Genomic DNA, 13,317 nt, shown 5'->3' with positions numbered 1-13,317 from the left:
GCTTATTTTGACCCTGTCTGCATTGGTGTGAAACACTCCCTTTGCTTGCTTCACATCTGCACACCAGGTAATGCAGCTGCAAAGCTGTTTTAACCTGGTCATTAACAGCCCTTAAAAGCTGGCCCTCAGACTGACCCCGAAAGTGTTTTATCTGTGGGTTTGTAAGCGTGCAGGGCTGGCGCGGTCTGCGGCTGTAATTATGAGCCAGCGCATAATGTCCCTATTCAAGCCACTGCTCAGCAGTGCGGCTATTAGCTCATGGCTAGACATAACCACACTTCTGGTGTTTATTCTTCCTAGACAAGCCCACTCTGTCCAACGCAATCTCAGCCTGGGTGTTGATTCCCCCAGTTTAGCTGCCAGGTCCTTTGGCCTTCTTAGATTATATTTCAGATCTCGTTTGTAGGTCTGCAGTTAGCCAAGGCCTTTTGTTTTTAATAAAAATATATAAACTATACTTACTTACCGGGGTTTTCAGTAAGCCCTTAACAGACCTATTGGCTTTGCAAATGCTTGTTCTCTTTGAGTCTCTTTCTGCAGGCGTATGTTTCTGTTTTTGTGTCTCCTGTTCAAGGCTTTAAGTGGGCCGGGTCCTTCCTGGTCTCAGATCCGCTAGTATGTTAGCATGTTACTACGGCAGGGCTCAAGTCGGGGTACCACGCGGGTGGACGGCGTCCCCCCACTTATTTTACCAGGACCTCGATTACTGGAGCAAATGGTGCCACACATTCACTCTTTGGCGTCTTTCGTGATGTCACTTCCCGTTGTGACGTCAGCGTCCTCCCACTTCTTTCTTTAGGACTTGTGCCTTGTACTACGGACATTGAAACTGGTCCCTATGCAGCCCATATATTCATCCCCTTAACTTTACTGGGTACACGCTGCTGATTTCCGAATAGTTAACATGCTCAGGTGAATCATATCAGTGATCCAGTTCTCGTTTATATTTCACGTTTTACTGAATCTTGCTCAGGCTCAAGGCAGTGCAAGTTTCGTGCAGTGTCTGTTCGTGGGAGAAACAGGTGTTGAGATTACATGGCCATCCAATCCTTGGCCTCTCTGCTGAGGGCACACAGACAACCACTGACAAAGTCAAAACCCAAGCTGGTTTTCGGTGTCTGTCAGTGGTTGTGTTATTATATCTGGATGCAATAACAGAAAGGTCGGAGAAATCAAAATTCCGCTTGGGTGCCACACTATGGGAATCCCAGAAATGTATTTACGTTTCTTAAAACACGCCAATAACTACACAGGCTACGCCCTTTTTAGAGACCCGTCACTTTTTTCATCCCAGCCTAAAGCCCTTCTCCTGTCCCTAGTTGCCTTGTTCTTGATGTCTTCCCCTTCCTCTTCTTCCTTGTTCCCTTGCGTTTTTTCCCACCTTGGTTTCTCTCTGCCAGTCCAGTCTGTTTAAGATGTCTGCAAGGGCTGTCTAGTCGTCTAGACCTAGGGGCAGATTTACAAGCCCCTTGCGCCACTTTTGCGTCACGTTTCCCATGTTAAAATTAAGCAAAAGTGGTGCAAGGGGCTTGTAAATATGCCCCCTAGTCTTCAAGTTGGAGAGCAATCAGGGTCTTAAAGGACGGCAACAGTGGAGGACAAGGAGGTAGAATTTCAAAAATCTACAGAAAGTTTGAAAAAAAAAAATCTGCAGAGACCTTAGAAATGTGTTGGGAACGTTGGGCCCGATTAACAGAATTAATTTAAGACTCAATACTAAACTTACTACTATTTTGGTATTCACAGAATGCACTTACTACTTTTGGCATTCACAGAATGAATTTACTACTTTTGATATTCACAGAAGTTAGGATTTTGTCTTAAGTTTGTCTTAAGACAAACTTAAGACAAACTTAAGACAGACTTAAGACAAAATCCTAACTTAAGTCTGTCTTAAGTTTGTCTTAAGACAAACTTAAGACAAAATCCTAACTTCTGTGAATACCAAAAGTAATAAGTTAATTCTGTGAATGCCAAAAGTAGTAAGTGCATTCTGTGGATGCCAAAATAGTAGTAAGTTTAGGATTGAGTCTTAAGTTCATTCTGTGAGTCGGGTCCTATTTAAGGAATCTGCATAGTTCACATGAAAATCAGTGCCACAGATGTGGACTGTCTCAAATCAAAATCTCTCAGCCATTTGCTCCATTTCAACAGACCGTTTTAAGGGTTTCTGTTCATGCTGCTCACCAATCTGCAGATAACTTTGCCGAGAAGGTCTCAAAATTATTATACGAAAAAAGAGTCGTTTAAAAGGATGAAATGGGACAATGCAATGCATTTTTTTGTTTTAGTTTGAAAATTATTCACTTTGCAATAGATTAGATAATATGGTGGACAATTTGAAAGTGGCAGAAAACAGGTGCTGCTTATAAGACTTTCGGTGCATGCGTGCACGTGTGTGGGGATGCATGTCCATGCAGCATATATTAGTGTGTTTATGTGTGGATGACTATAGCAAACTGTTTGGACTTTTGTCTTTAGACATGTATGGTATTATATCACAGCGTTTATATAGCATCACTTATCTCTGCTGGCATCTTTGTGGTATTTGTAGCTACTATAAGAGAGATTGGTTGCTGCATTAAGGTCTACCCCGCTACAGCATTATGAGGCGTGAGAGGTATTAGGGGTAGAAAGAGTCAATCGATGAATTTCCAGGATGGTCTGTGATATAGTCCTGCTTTGTGATCTGCATATTAGCGAGATAAGTGATGGTCAAAGTATATAGCTAAGGGGACCTGCAGTGTCAGACCCAGTTAGTGTCCTCCGTTGGCATTGTTTAGCATATCTCCAGTCAAGCCTCTTTGTCTATCTTTAGGAAATGCCTGAAGACCTGGCTTTTCTCTCAGGCTTACTAGAGGACGCGCTCCTGGTGGTCATAGTGGTCTTCACTTAGTAGTTTGGACTTTCTGTTTGTTTGTTATCGCGCCTTGATGCCCTCTGGGGCTAAGTTTGCACGTTATAAAACGCCTTTCATTCATTCATTCATATATTTTTGTAGTCTCTGGGATCAGTTGCAGTACGGTGGCTTTTGTAATGTATTGTAGCACTTGTTGAGGGGGTAGGGGCAGATTATGATGGCTGTCCGCCGAGAGTCTGACCGCTATCGTTGCGGGAACGGGACTGTCCGGCAGGTCGTCCGTCTGTGGTCCCGCCCACCAAATTACGATCCGACCGCTGTGTAGGAGGTTGGAAGCATGTCTTTTGCCATTGAGGTCTGTGCTGTGGCTTGGAAAAGGACCACAGCACCAGCCCCAATGGCAAAAGGCATGTTTACAAACGTCCAAGCAAATTAGGCACAAAGTTCCCCGAAAGGCTGAGATGGATGTGTGTGATAGTGTATAGGGAGACACCAGAGGGTTGTAGATAGTCCTGCCCAAATAACTTCCAAAGCATTCTATCTCCCCTCCCACCATTTTAATCAAGGGGGGTCAGCCACGCTAATAAAATTCCTTGTGGATTGACCAACCCTTTTTTATCATCACCACCTTCTCACGACTACACTCCTTTTGCCCTCTCACACGCATGCACCATATGGCAGGAACAAAAGATCTCCGCTAAAGAGCCCCTTCGCGGGTGCCCGACGGACATTGCAGCGCCAGTCCGACGAGGAGCAGGACCCATATGATGAAGCATGACACCTAGCTTGCTGGGTGTGTGAGGGTTCTAGTTCCCAAGAGGGGTTTCCCCCACCTCCCTTTCCCCCTCTTGGTCTCCCTATACACTATCACACACATCCATCTCAGCCTTTTGGGGAACTTTGTGCCTAATTTGCTTGGTTATTCTCCTGGACATGCACACTGGACCCCTAAAATACTAAAAATTGTCCAAACCACAAGTTCCTTTCCTTGATCAAATGTTTACAAACGTCCCTGCACTGTGCGCCAGGCACCACATGGTCCTGGCACACAGGCATGGGTGTTTGTGGGGGGGTCCCACAGGATCCCCCAGGCCTCATAGTGGAGGCCTAGGGGGGAAGGGGGTCCCGCCAGGGGCCCCCAAAGTCCCTTTCTAACATCCTTTCTTTGGCGGTCGGATCGCCATGGAAAGGCTGTCGGAAAGGGACATTGTAACCCCTACGGCGGTGCCTGAGCAGGCACCACCCGTATTGTACGGATACGATCTGACCGACGGAAGTGGTCGGTCCCTCCGACCGATGCCGTCTGACTGCATCATAAGATGGCGGTCAGACCGCTCAGCTGGATGTCGGTGGGACTGCCAATGACAGCCTGTGGGTGGCGGTCCTAATCAGACCTTTAGTACCCATATTGGGATGCTGAAGTACTTGTCCAAATAGGCAGAATAAAATAACATGTGGGTGTATGGTTGGAAGTATGTTGCCTTTGCGTTGAACCTATGTGTGAAGTATTTCCATGTGGTGCATGATAACCAGGTTATCCTGTTATGGGACGCAACACTTGGCGGTGTGATGGATGAGGAAGTGTGAGAGATAGACATGCTTTTTTATAGTTTGTGGAAGCTGGCAGCACTGATTGGCTGTGACAGGAGGCCATCATCTCTGTGTTCATATGGATCTGGGGGAGTTAACAGGTGTGGGAAAGGAGTGAGTGAGATTCAGAGATCTGCACAGATAGACTGCATTAGAGTCCTCTACCATAACATGGATTTCCATTAGGGGGCATCCCTTAGGAAGATTTACCAAGAGGCGCTGTGCTATATACATCCTTTTGTCATGATAGGATGCTCGTGCTCAGTTTATGTGACTATTTGGGACCTATAGAGTGGCCGAGGTTAGATTTCTTAGGTGACCCCCAATGTGTGGCAGATCTCTACAGCCTTTGCAGGCCTGTCTGGTTTGTATTTAGTGATTAGTTAGATGGGCTGGTATAACCTCCATTTGCAATCAAGGTTAAACAGAACCTTTCATGCACTATGTGCTTGTCTCATTGAAGAAAAGGGATCAGGCAGGGAATTACTATATGGTATAATATGGTGGCACAAATGACAGATTGAAACTGGGTGGACCATCAGAAAGAATTTAGTAATTGTTCATTGGGAGCCTTAAGCCTAATAAGCAGGTGACCCTCAATCAAGAGGAGCCCTGATCCAATCAGACGACTTTCATCCAATGGGAGCCCTAGGAATCACAAACTGGGAGGGTTAATGTTAGACCAAACGTGTAGGAGTGCTATTTTTCTTGGCTTGGAAGGGGAATGGAGAAAAAGGGAATTTTAAAAACAATGTAAACAATATTGATTTTTTGGGGGTCTATTTTTCATTGAAAGTGATGAAAATAAAGCTTGTTACAGGCATGCAAGGTTTCCCAGGTTCTGGCAGGCAAAGTAGATCAATCCCCTGCAGCATGACACCGCATCAAAATGGCGCCTGATACTTTCAGGCTGCCTGTGGCTGTGGGAGGACGGTGACAAGTAAGCAGCCGGAAAATTAAAATACCTCCCCCTTTGAACCAAAACTCTCATGGTACCAAGCTAGCGAAGCATGTCATTGCGACCCTCCCTATGAGAGCTTGCTTGTCTCCTCCATCCAAACATCTGTCTATTCATCCTTTCATCCTTTCCTACACCCGCTGATATCCACCATGTTACCTTTACATTCTGTCATCCATTCAATGTTTCATCCATCACTCAGTCTGTCACCATTCCGTTCGTCCATCCATCCGCCCATCTATATCCAAACCTATCCACCCATCTTCAAACGTATCCATCAAACCTATCCATACATCCATTCATGCATTCTTTTATTCAGTCATGCATCCTTTCACTTATCCAACACCTTTATAAATCTATTCATCCATCTATTCTTTCAATCACCCATCCATCCTTTTGCTCACCCATCCACCCTTTCACTCCATTCATTCTCTCTTTCACCCCATCTCTATCCCCCCTTTCACTCTGCCATCCATCTACTCATCCACCCACCCTTTCAATCAATCATTCATCTACCCTTTTACTAACTCACTCCTGCATGGTGATTAGGTGACCTGGCTCCAATGGGAGCCCTTGGAGTTGAGTACTAGAAAGGCTAATCCCAAGCTTCAACCTCCAATACATTAGTATCAAATTATTAAAGACTCATTTTAGACACAGTGCAGTTAATACAAACTTTTTTTGTAAAAAATAAACCGCTTTTTTGTTTAACACAGAAGTCCATGTCAGAGCAATGAAAGTAAAGATTGTTTCAGGTGTACCTGCTTTCTCGTATAGTGCAGCAGAGGCAGTGGTTCAAGTGCCCACTGGGACGGAGGACACTCTGTGTCACGATCAGTGCTTAATTTTAGCCAGTGGTTTCTGGTGCTCGGCACCAGCCCTTTATTGCCAACACCAGCACTTATGACAGTCTGCCACATGGTGGCACTGTCTATCTAATTTAGAGATGAGTACAGTAACAGTTATTTATTAATTCAGTAAACATAAAAAAAATTACTTATACATGCCACCCAAGCCTTTCTTATAGCTTTAGGTGTGTGGAATATTCTGAATTGTCACATTTGCAAGAATGTGATGGTTAGTAGCTAAGGTGTTGCGGTTCTTGACAGCACCGGCAGGGGGAATGGTGGTGGAGGCTGCAGTGGCTCTTGACAAGAGCAATGGCACTTAATTCTTTACAAATTAAGCACTGGGATTATGTCTGTCTTTTAATGCCAAACGATGAGTATAGGGCCTTTTTTTCTTTGCATGCAAGAGGGCCCAATGGCTAGGACTCACAAAGTGGTAAATAAAGGCATCTGAAAGGGAAAAAGAGCAGACTGAACAACACCTTTCTTCAGTGCCTACCATGAAGTTTCAGAGCAAACACAAGGAGATGATGGACGGAGCACTGAAACTTTTCAGACACTGACCCCCAGTCACAGATCTGGGTTTAATCCATCAACATTATTTAGCTCACTTCACCACCTCAGTTCAGACCCAGCCATATGCAAATCAGTCTTGACCCTGTGCCTCATGGGAACAGTCCAGCCCGAACTGCCAAGCCAGGTCTTCCCTGAACCGGAAACAAGCATCCTGGGGACGGTTTCTGGGTAACACCCTTCATCAGCCAGGCTAGCTTGAATCCTGTGGCAAAGTGAGCAAGGGACCCACTTCTGGGCATACCCTGCCAACTTAGGGTGAACAAAGCAAAAACAAGGAGATGATGGACAGAGCGCTTAAACTTTTCAGACACTCACCCCCAGTCACAGGTTGTGCACCGACATTGGTGAATCAGGGGCAGATTCAGGTTGCATCTCTAATAGGGCATTGATCTGTCCCTTGTGGAGCAACGTTGGATAGCCCTAATTCTACACATTTGTTGTGTGGAGCGGTTTATTCCAGTAAACCACAGATGCCCTGGATTTATTTTATTTATTTTTTGAGTTTTTTATAGCGCTAGCTAGACCCACGCGTATCAGAGCGCTTTACATAGTTTAAGAATAAGTTTACAAAGAGTACATGACGAAAAATAAGTCGGATTCACTAACAGTCATACAGAAAATATAGGGCAGCAGAGCAGTAAAGTGCCATTGAAAGATGTACAGTCAGTTCTGGCAACTGCACTCAAAGGAAGAGATTTTTAAATATAGTAAATTGTTGCGCCCAATAACGAAAATACTATTTCCATGTCGGTTTACTATAATTCACTGATTTGCATAGCAATCCGGTGTTTGCATGATGGTTTTCTGTTGTAGAAAATGAAATGCTGTATTTCCCTCTATGCATTTAGACCACTGTTAAGACTGCCAATGGCCCTGTGCACTCTGGTACCACCTACAGTCAATCTGGTATGTGTCATGAACTGTGATAAAAAATAAAATGCATAACTTGTTCTGGTATTTGTAAATCATATGTACTAATTCAACACAAGTTGCCATTTATTTCCATATTCTGGGACATAGTAGTAGCAGCAAAGTCCATCTAAGGCGCAATTGTGAGTAGCAATGAGGACTAGGTTGTGCATAATGCACTGGAAAAATTGCACCTTCTTTAATCATAGGACTGGCCTATCGCCTCTGCCACATTAAGAATGGGATTTTCCACCACTCAAATTAATTTCTTATCTCCCTATACTAATTCTCTGCGAATCCTCTTTGGGTTGCGGAGTAGCATGCTACTCGCGGAAAATTGCTTCAATGAGTCATCAGGGGTAGTATGCACTATATAAATGCAATTACTATTTTGGGAATAAGACCATTGCTAGTACTAGTCAACTAAGGTGGAAACTGGGCCATAGTGTAATCAATCCACTGTAAATCACTTGGACACTTCGCTTCATTGCAGATGGTGGGGGAGAGGAAAAAGATTTGGGGTAAATCTTACAAACTTATCTCTTAATTATATTAGTGTATAGGCACTGTTATTATATTTGTTCCAGAAAACGTTGGTTTCCCTACATAGCTACTTTACTGCTCATAGACTCGAATAAAAAGTATCACAGAAAAATAAACATGTTGGAAAGTACCATTTACAAGAACTCCCCAGTCATCAGCTGCCTGCACAGCGTTGTTGTGCTAACTTAAGGTCTGGATTACACTAGTGATTAGTTATATGGGAGCATTTGATGAGGCAAAGGGCATCTTCAATTATTCCCCCAGGGCAAAACATATTTTGCTTTTCTCCTGGACAAGCTTGAGTCTTATTTTTCAACTCAAATTAACACAAAATGTTGTCACTATCTTGGTATGGTGATGTCCTTTAAGGAAAAAAGGCTGCATTTAAAAACAAAAAAAGACTGTTTTATTTAAAGGCAGTCCCAGACATGGTGGTCTGCTGACCGCAGCATGCCACCATCCCTGGGAGTGCTAGACATTTCTAATGGGGTCGCAAATTGTGCCTGCCTCATTAATATTCATGAGGTATGCAATTTGCGACCCCATTAGGAATGGCAAACAGTGTCTGAGACATTGTTAGGCATTCCAATTTGCGAGTCCCAAATGTGACGCAATTTGCGAGTCGCAAATTGGTGGATCGTACATCTGGCCCCGATCCCTTGTAAAAGGCCCGAGCCGATGGAGCGGGCCTTTAATGGCCGGTAGAATCCGCTACGGCGGGCTCTAAGGCTATACTCTTTTTCTCGTGCTTGCCTTCCTTACTCTATACAATTGTAATTTTTGCAAATGCCCCACACCTCCCCTCTTAAACCAAAACCTCTCCTTCTTCGAAACCATATCCCTGCAACTAAAAATATAAAATCTTCTCTAGCCTATCTCTCCATCCCACCGCCCATTGATATCAACTCAGTAGTAGCTCGACGTGTTCCCGGCAGTGTGTTATGGGAACGCGGTGCAAATGAGAACACCACCCACCTTAGCTAGAACCCATGGGATTGGCTGTCCTGTGATTAAAATGGTTATTATGTACTACAGCTATTTCTTGCTCAAGGTTCATTTGTGAGCAAGATTTGCTGAAGGGGGGGGGGGGGCCTCTAGGGCTCACCTCCTGCAGACGAACATTAGATCAAGCAGCATCCAGCAGGGCCATATTTCCAAACAACATTAAATAAGAGAAGCCTGCCCAAACCTAATTGGCTAATGCGACCAAAAATCCCATTAAATATAAAACCAAGGAGTGCTGCGGCGGATGTGCCAATGTTGGAGTTGGACAAGCAGAGGACATCTTTGAAGTCTGATGCTGAAGCACAGATGTTGCAGTGGTTTCCATCCTCCAGTGTTTTTCATGGCAAGCGACTGGTGGCAGGACTCCCGGCGGAGCGGGAAACGCGAACCTCCGCGGAATGTTTGTCCTTCCCAAGTTGGAAAGAACTACTAAGCAAACAAAAAAGGCTTGATTGGTTGGGGGAAAACTGTGCTTCGCCATCACAGAGGAAATCACCTGAGCAAAATTGTTGCATGTGTTTTCAAAAACATATATCAATATGGATATTTCAGATCAAGTTTTACTGGCAGGTCCCTTTGCGGATGGATTGGGTTGTATGTCAGAGTATCCAGGTAAAAGCATATAGATCTGTAACAATATTGACTCCAGAATATTGATTACCACAGTGATGCCTGCCGGTCGCTAGTGCAACAGTCAACTGTGTAACTGTGTACTGTGCAGTGGAGTTGCCTACTGCTGCCAATGTGGTATCACATTTACTACATTTAAACAAACATATATAAAGGCTGTAAAGTCAGGTCGAGCAGTTGGGCCGTTGAAGAGGAAGGAAAGCCATGTGTTGGGAGGGGTCATCGTCGTCCTGGCGCCCCTATGTGCGAGCCACCACCGGCCACAGTGGCAAATTGCACTGTCACATAGGCCAGTCAACATGTAGCCCAGGGTTTTAAGTGTGACGGGGCTCACCGGTGTGAGCACCGGCAGTTTTTTTAAAGGGGGCCTCGAAATGGGTATCTATTGGGCTCTGTTTACTGCTGAAGGAGCACCCATGTTGTACCCTCACAAATAAAAATAAGTTGAACTAGGCAGTAAACTTCAGCAAGGAGGTACCTTAAGGCTAAAGGAGGGCGAACACGTGAAAATCCGCCATTTTGTCTGCAGCAGCTCTGCACAGCAGCCCTGTCATTGTTGCACTTCTAGCCAATCACACATTCTAAAATGAAAAATACAGAGCTTTTTCCTAAAAGCTTTCACCTAATCGAAGCAGCGGTGGATTTCTGTTCCTGTAATGTCAAATGGGTAAAGCTTTATACCTGTTGTCAAAGACTACAGTCAGGAAGACATTTTAGTTACACGCCACAGCAATCACTTGAGCTAGGGACCGGGACCCAAGTGAAACAATGATTTCCACATATGGTTTTCCTTAAGCTTGGCTTGGGACCGAACCATGTTGTTTCACTCGGGTTGATGAATCTGATTAAACTTTCAGCTCCAGGCTTTCCTTATTCTCTGCATCTTCTTGGAGAAGAACATGCTTTGCAGAAGAAGGTGTTTGTTATGTTATGTTATGTTATGTTATGTTAAAGTGTCTAGTAAAGCGCACGTACACCAAACGGTTTCATGGCGCTGGGGTCCGAATGGGGACAACTGCTGCTTGAGGGGCTCAATCATATGCCTGACAAAACAGCCAGGTCTTCAGAAGTTTCCTGAACTGGGCGTAAGAGGTAGGTGATCGGATGTCCAGAGGGAGAGAATTCCAGAAACGGGAGACCCGGGCCGAAAATCTTAGACCCCCAAATTTCTTGCGTTTGAAGAATGGAATGACAAGAAGATTCTGGTGCGAGGATCCAAGATCCCGAGAGGGGGCGTAGCGCTGCACCCAAGAGGAAATAAACTCAGGACTGTAGCCATCAGAGCTTTAAAGGTGATGTAGCCCAGCTTAAAAGTGATGCGTTCCGCTACCGCTAGCCAGTGTAATTCTTTCATTAACCCCTCCCATGCGTATGACGGAGCCGCTCCGTCAAGCCCCTCGGGTGGGCTGTGCTGGTGATGGAGCGGTTCCGTCATGGCCCGCTCGCTGCACCTGCGCGGTGCTGATTTCGCGCCTGCGCGGCACGTTTCATTGAGCGGGCGGGGCCATGACGGAACCACTCCGTCACAAGCACAGCCTACCGGAGGGGCGTGACGGAGCAGTTCCGTCATAAGCGTCGGAGCGCCGCGCGGCCGCCCCACCCCCTTAGCGCTGCGGCGGAATTGCCGCCGCAGCGAAAGGGTTAACATGGTAACGTGATGCCATTTCGGTTGGTGGTAGATTAGTCTGGCCGCCTGCTTTTGCACCAGTTGCAATCATTTTGATTGATATACCGGGATGTGTTTCTTCTTGTTATCAGTAATTGAAGAGCTGCTTAGACCTGGTCTTCCTGAACTGACTATTTTGTTAGGAGGATTCTCAGTTTGCTGCTGGTGAGCGTATTGGGATTCAAGCCACATTGTCTCGTCTTCTCGTCGTCTTCTCGATGGTGCAAAACCTCTTCAGAATTTGTTAAAATTCTTCTTCTGGTATATTTCATCTGCGCAGACAGGAAGTTGGGGGATAAAAGAACAGATAATCATTGCACTCGACAGGGAGCAGAAAAATGAAGAATGAGGAACAGTGCTATTTAGTGTCCCAGTATTTGAGAAATTCTGAAAGACCACTGTTTCAATGGAGACATTCCCAGAGACATTTGAACATGGAAAAGGTTACACCAGATGGTATTTAGATGCATGGCCATGGGAAGGAAATTATACTGCTATGAATTTGTTTTAGATTTTTTTAAACCTAATTGAGAGGGGTTAAAAAAAAATCTTGTTACTTTTCTCCCAAACCTGACATCACAAAATACTGTCATGGTCTGTTTGTGTCAAGAATCTTTTTCACCACCACATAAGGTGATAAGGTCTACAAAGGCTTCTCAGTCTTCTGCTCTTTCACTTTAACATGGTGTCTCAATTAAACAGCCCAAAAAACTGAAAGAGTGGAAATTTGTTTATGCACGTAGTCTTGCTTGTAGAGCTTCCTTTCAGCCTCAGCATCTAGTTCCAGAAACAACAGAACAAGAGCAGCGAGCGAAGAACTGTTTCCGTGGTGGAGGGCCAATGGAGCGAAGCCCATTCCAAGTCAGACAACTTGGCAATAACGCAGTTGCCGTTTTTTATACTGTATTTTTTTGCATATTGCATCCCGTATTAATCAGCAGTTACTCCATACATCAGTAACTAGCAGGATATTTTTATCCCTTGATACATTTGTTCTGCTTTCATTTGCTGAAAATCCAACAGGCAGCGTTAGTGTTTAATTTATCCCTCTGGTTGCCAATGGTCGTCACCGACACTCGTTTTTGGGGACCGCCTCTTATTTTTCATCATGACCTGACTAAAGAGAGATACAGGTGGAACAAGAAGAGAGAAGGAGGAAGATAAAGATAAAAAAAATAGGGACAAGAGAAAAAGGGGATGAAGCAGAACCTGTACAAGTGAGTTATAGATCTCTCAAAAAAAACGAGAGAGGGGCCCTTTAGACACCAAAGAGGTGGGCCACCAGTAAGACCATGGTCAAATACATTCCTAGGTCAAATAGCTTCCACAAACCAAAGCGGAATTTATTTGACCAAGTGAGATATAGAGACAGGAAGTGTAGGGTGGTGGAAGAAAAAGACCTACGGTGGAATCAAGACAAATCACTAAAGGCACTGGGCAATTCTCCCGCTCGGCAGCACGGATGATGGTTTCCTTTCATAAACGTTGGGCCCTGCACTTATTTTCCCACACTACGCACTGGGAAGCATTTAAGTACCACTGGCAAGTCTCCCACCACAGTCAGGAAGGGTGGGCATCACCAATAGGAACCATAGCTGACCACTGTACCAAATACTGTAGATGCTTTGTCTACTGGCGAGACACCCCCTAAACAATATGTAAAATGTACCAGCTAGCATGTCAGCAATTACACCACAAACCTCTGCATTTAGCTTAATATCACCCCCTTCTT

Source organism: Lissotriton vulgaris, chromosome 8, assembly GCF_964263255.1.
Source record: "Lissotriton vulgaris chromosome 8, aLisVul1.2, whole genome shotgun sequence".
NCBI classification, from domain to species: Eukaryota; Metazoa; Chordata; class Amphibia; order Caudata; family Salamandridae; genus Lissotriton; species Lissotriton vulgaris.
This window is presented reverse-complemented; position numbering follows the sequence as displayed.